Consider the following 6,693-nt stretch of genomic DNA (forward strand, 5'->3'; position numbering starts at 1 on the left):
GGGTGTTCACAGGCAAGAGCTCATGAGCAAGTAATAAAATTTTCTGTTAGTCCTAACTAATGTTGTTAGCTGGCCCAATTTCCTGTAAATACAAGTGGCACCTGAGATGGTTTTTCACTTTCTGATCTTTTTCTCCAGATTCCAGCTCTGCAAGTCGTTGCTACAGCAAGCAGTCACCAACTCAAGTTGTTAAAAAGGTGCAAGGACCTTCCCTTTCCTGTGTAATCTTATTGAGCGTGCCAAAGTTACGACGCGAAGAATATACATTTCTACCATGTATTTGCAATCTAAGACAACTGAAGGGAAAAAAAAAAAAAAAAGGCAAACCGAAACATTTTTCCCTTTCATCAGCTGGACCTGAAACTTTTTTTATGACAACACTTGACTCTGCAGGCCACTCTAGTTTTCCTTCAGCTTGTACTTCAAAAAATAGTAACTGTGAAGATCACTCCAGAATAACAACCATAAAGTTTAGTTTGGAAATAGAAAATATAATTCTTTTCTATGTCCCGGAGATCTGCCAATGTATACTCTGATCCTTGTGTAATGGTAAGTGGGAGAGGAGCATCTGCTCTTTTAAAGGCATCTGGTCAAGGACCTTCTTCAATGAAGAAAAGAAATAATAAGAAAAGGATGAAGCCATAAACAAGACATACTAGAACACAGACCTGACTGACAGACGGTAAGGGAGGAACTAATAGGAACCAAACCTGGTCAGTGACACTAATTGATGAGGGCAAGTGAGAGTGTGGGAAGGTTTCTTCTGTGGGAGGTTTATTCTGTGGGAGGTTATCTGAACAAGGACCTTGTCAGTTGGGAAACTAAGGGGAAAAGGGGGGGAACCAGAAACAAATAACAGAGACACAGATCTAGCAAAACAATGACAAAACCCAACCACACTAATTGATGGGCTAACAAGAAACTACTGGCACCACTTCCAGGAAGATCAACTTGGACTTTGCAACCGCTGGGACTGTAACCCAGGGCAGACCTGGACCGGGAGGGGTGTGGGAATGGGCAGAGCTGTACAAACCCCTGGAGGACACAGAGAGGAAGGGGCACAAGGAGGAACAAAGAGAGGGGTAGGCAAAAAAGGGTATAAAAGGGGCCAGTCGGATGTAAAATGGGTCAAATCTGTGCGTTTGTCTGGCTGAACCCTGTGCGTAATCCCCACAGTCTGTCCTTCACAGGGGTGAGGGAGGCAAGCGAGGGGCTCTGTGCCAGTGGCTGGAGGAGGGATGTGGGTCACAGCCTAGGTGCCTGGTGACAGCTGCTGGGGGCGAGTGACTGTATCTTCCCCAAACCAGGTGTATGGGGGCTGCACGTGTGTGCTTACCAGCAAACTTTAAGCTGGACCAGCTGGCGAGCAAGGGGGCCTCAGGTCTGGGGTATCAGGCAGGCAGGGGGTCAGTGCCACTATGGCTGGGGGGACTTGTGAACATGGCATGCCTGTGGGATGAGGGTGTGAGTGTGGGGGTGTTTGCAGTGAGCCTCAAGCTGGAACAACCGGTGAGCGGGAGACCTGAAGGGCAGGTAAGGGGGGCTGGGATGCAGGCAGGGGTGCTGGGCAGGCAGAGGGGTCATGTGGGTGCTCCAGGGATCCGCGAATACACATGTGCTTGTGAACCCAGAGACTGTGTGATATGTGTGCCTGCACTAGTGACCTTCTGCCTCAGCCAGCCCAAGAGTGGGAGGACTTGGCTGTCTGCATTTTATGTGAGCCCTACGTGTGGGGCAGTGCCTCATGTGGAGCAGGTGACCACTCTCTTAACATCCCTAAACACCTTGTTTCTCATCCAGACAGCAGGAGGAATTAGCGATTTGTGCATCTGACTGGCAATTTTTCCATGTTCATCTTCCCTTTTTATTCCGTGGATGGTTATAGACACAGTAGATGACCCTAATTAAGATCATCAGGCCAAGAATGATTGCTTTTCTACAACCAGTTCTATATGCCTGTGGACCTGCATGTGTCTTTACAGATGCACGTACTCATATACTGAATACTTGCACTGAAACAAGAAGTTCAAAGGTGCACTTCTTATCCAAGATACGTGAAAGATTTTTTTTTCCTGGTTGACTTCCATAAAAATAAATACCTTGGATGAGAACAAAGAGTGGTACATGATTTTTCCGATGTGACTGTGGGTAGTTTTGTCTCACACTGTATAGGTGCAAAGATTTGTCCAAATGACAGCATCCTGTTTTGCTTCGGGAATGGCATGGTTACGGAACCAAATTGGTTTGAATTTTGTCCTACAAAACCTTAAAAAAAAAATTGAGAGAATACCAATAATGTACTTCACAAGAAAAACATGTTCTAAAATGAAATAGTCTCAGTGGTTAATATTTATATATATTCTTCAGTTCACTAGTAATCCAAATAGATTAGCAGAGTACTTTTCACTGCTATAGCAGGTAGTCTCGTTCAGTAATTTCTTTCTTAAATGATCACATCCTTTAATTAAAACTAGCTACATTTTTATTCCCATTAATCTTACCAGGAAAGTGTTTCAAGCTCTAACCTTGTGAAAATTAGAAATCTTCTTCTAATTTGCAGCTTTAATTCAGGCAGGAACTTTTTCTGCTTTGTGATTTTGTGTAAACTTTATCTTTTGGTTTAAAAACCTGAGACTGCTTAAACCATGAACATATTTACAGTGAGAAGCTCCCCTTTCAGCCTTTTCTTTCACCAGACTAGACAAGCAGGCATTTTCAGCCTCTTCTCAGAAGAGCAGATACCCACTGTTGATCAGAACTGCTCCTTTCAGCACCTGGTCCTGACTGTACTTGCCCTCTCGGGACAGAGGTGAGCAGTCCAATGCAATGCTGCAGAAGGCATCTGTCTGCTTCCTCAAATGCTGGAACTGATATCTCGTCTCTCTGCTGGATTCAACACACTTAAAATTGATTAGCCTGATAATTGATTAAAAAAAAAAAAAACCCTGATACCATTGTCTACAGTTTTGTTACGTAGCACACAACTCAGTAACAGCAAGTTTACCAACACAATAAATTATCATATAGAATGAAGACCAAGCATTCTGGCTTCAGCTGATATGCCAGGTTCCTGATCCACCACTAATTTATCAAATGTGCTCTAGTTATTTTTAAACAACAGAAGCATAAACCCAACAAATTCTATCTAACAAAGGGTTAAGGTAACAAAGGATTGCTGATAAATTTGGCAAGGCAGCAGCAAATGTAAAAGAAGTTAAAAAAATTAATTGAAAACTAATCTCTGTCATCTGAGATTTCTCCAAAACGTATCTCAGCCACACATGTCCATGGAGAAGCCCAACAGCATCCTGGCTCAGGAATACTCACTTTCCCTGTAGGATTCTGAACTGACCCCTGCTCCACGTCAACTCCATCTAAGAGTAACAGCATAACATTGTGTATGAAGTAGTACCTGGAAATCCTCAACTCCTTCTTCTTGCTGTTAATCAACTCTGGGAGTTCTATTGCAATAGCTGTTTAATTCTCTTCAGATATTTGTAAGAAAGAACCAGAAACTTGGCTGGTATCCATACATACACTGGCTCTTTAATATGTTGATTTTTCTATTTGACCCCACTTCCATTTCAGTTACAGTTTCTTTGGCCTCTTCCTTTTCCAGATACCAGAACTTGCTTCAGGAAACACATACTCACACAACAAAATTTTCTGTGAGCAGCAGAATTAATGAAGCCTGGTTTCCTATGAATTTATATTGCGGATTCCCAAGTCCCATCTTCATACCATCTCTTCTATGAGACCTTCACTAGTCAAAACCAGCACTTTAGATGGCCAATATGAATTATACACCTGCTGCTTGGCTCAGCAGCCCACATACCTTGCACAACCAGTCAGATACCATGTTCCTGTGGTCGGTGGCAAAGAGAATATATTGCATACCTTTCTCTCACTGTGAAATGTTTCTTAGATGACTTTAAAATTAAAATTAAAGGGCCTCCAATGAAGTAAGAGTATCAGTATAATCACAACAAATATTACGAGTGTACACAATTTTCAGCTAGAGCCCACCAAATCATGAGGATTTAAAAATACCTTAAAGTTAGGTTCTTACTTTATTTTTCACAAAATATCTTATTCTGTATTACATGTATTGTTGAAAGTACCTGTGCCGACTCTCAAATCTCCTCATGATATCTAATTCCATTCTGCTTTTGAATAGTACCTACACAGATTTACAAGAAATTATACTTAATTTGGATTGAATTGATTAATGGTTATCCTGACTATACGTTATGATTCTGCTATGAATTTTTAATCACTAGGTATCATGCAGAATTGCAGTATTTCCCATTGTGATGCTTCGTTCATGTTATGAAAATGCTTTTTAGAAATTCATAACATTCAACAAAACAGGCAATTTCCATTCTTTAGTTTGTCTCCAGTAGTCTGTCAAACAACAGTGTGGTCTAAGATTGATTTGCATAATACAATAATTAAAGGTCTTTAAAGGCACTATATGTAGTATCTCTAAAACATAGCTAATATTTGGCAATTATTTTGCATGGGACTTTCCACATCAGGCAGAGACATTGGATTAGCGAAAGAGAACAAAGGACCCAACATTTTTTCTTCTGAGACTGGTTACGGTGCCAGCCTGCTTTATGAGATGGGACTCTTCATCAGAAGACATTTTTGCATGTAGATTAATGGCACGCTTTTCCAGAAAGTTATAGAAGATACGAACTTTTTGGTTTACACTTTAACTCTTAGGAGGTGTAGCCAGATGTAAATATACAGAAGTGGACAATGGCATTGCACAGAGCTTTTGACTGCACCATGATTTTGTTTATCATGCTTGTCCTTCCTACGCTCAGCCAATGACATGCTCAGATATCCCTTCCTTACCTCTTGTGATGGGTTGACCCTGGCTGGAAGCCAGGTGCCCACCAAAGCCACTCTATCACTCCCTTCCTCAGCTGGACAGGGGAGAGAAAATATAACAAAAGGTTTGTGGGTCAAGATAAGGAGAGAGAGAGATCACTCACCAATTACTGTCACAGACAAGACAGACTTGACTTGGGGAAATTAGTGTAATTTATTACCAATCAAATCAGAGCAGGGTAAAGAGAAATAAAAACTAAATATTAAAAACACCTTCCGCCCACCCCTCCCTTCTTCCTTGGCTTAACTTTACTTCCAAATTCTCTGCACCCTCCCCCGCAGCAGCACAGGGGGACAGGGAATGGTCATTGTGGTCAGTTCATCACACATCTGTCGCTCCTTCCTTCTTGTGGGGGGACTCCTCACACTCTTCCCCTGCTCCACCATGGGGTCCCTCCCACAGGGGACAACTCTCCACAAAGTTCTCCAGTGAGAGTCCCTCCCACAGGCTTCAGTTCTTCACAAACTTCTTCAGCATGGGTCCCTTCCACGGGGTGGAGTCCTTCAGGAACAGACTGCTCCAGTGTGGGTCCCCCACAGGGTCACAAGTCCTGCCAGAAAACCTGCTCCAGTGTGGGCTCCTCTCTCCTGCCAGGAGCCTCCTCTAGCATGGGCTTCCCACAGGGTCACAGCCTTGTTCAGGCGGATCTACTTGCTCTTGCGTAGGGTCCTACAGTCTGCAGTGGGATATCTGCTCCACCATTTACCTCCATGGGCTGCAGGGGCACAGCCTGCACCATGGGCTGCAGGGGAATCTCTGCTCCAGTGCCTGGAGCACCTCCTCTCTCTCCTTCTTGCCTGACCTTGGTGTCTGCAGAGTTGTTTCTCCCACATATTCTCATTCCTCTCTCCTGCTGCAATTGTGCTTGTGCAGCAACTTTCCTCTCTTCTAAATACATTATGCCAGAGGCGCTACCACCGTTGCTGATGGGCTCGGCCTTTGCCAGCAGTGGGTCCGTCTTGGAGATGGCTGGCATTGGCTCTATTGGACATAGGGGAAACTTCTAGCAGCTTCTCTCAGAAGGCACCCCTGTAGCTCCTCCACTACCAAAACCTTGCCACGCAAACCCAATACGCCTAGATTAGTCTCATTTCTGTAACAGTGCTGTTGTTGCCAGGCAAGGTGATCAGCCTTTTACTCAGGCCTGTATCTGGGAGTGGGACCAGCAACTACACTAACACACAGTAAAGTTTGCACTATAACTTCCTGTATAAAGCACAAAAGACTATAGTATTAGGAGAAAAAAAAAACAAAGCAAACAACTCACTTCCGAAATGCAGTAACTGCCTCTAGCTTTCTCTTCTCTCAAGGGTCTCAGAATGCTCAAATGTATTTAACAAAGTGAGAAGCTCCTGGGTCGTCTTCTTTTACCTCATTCAGAGCTCCAGCTAAACTTAGGCCTTCTCCTTTTACTGCTAAAGATTAATGACTCTCCTTTCTATTCTGAACCATGCGGGTACCTCTCCCAGTCTTAGAGCTGACCGGCTGTCATGCAGAAGCTGGTCTGCATTACTGTCCATTAGGCTAGTTTTGTCTCGGGGTGCATATCAGATCACACGTGCATTAGACAAACACAAGTAACAGAGCATGAGAGGTCATCCACCAACGCAGCAGCTACAGCAGAGCAGCTGTTACATTGAAAACACTGCAGCTTTTTAGAGACTTGCTCATTGGCTCTGTTAAAGAAGCGCAGTCTGAACCCTAGGTTTCCCAAAGCGGAGTGTCAGGCATTGAATCTTACAAAAATAAATAATTTAGTAGAACGGTACAGCAGCAGTGTCAGCTCTAGCTGG

This window comes from Leptosomus discolor, chromosome 2 (genome assembly GCF_034619465.1).
Source record: "Leptosomus discolor isolate bLepDis1 chromosome 2, bLepDis1.hap2, whole genome shotgun sequence".
In the NCBI taxonomy this organism is placed as follows: Eukaryota; Metazoa; Chordata; class Aves; order Leptosomiformes; family Leptosomidae; genus Leptosomus; species Leptosomus discolor.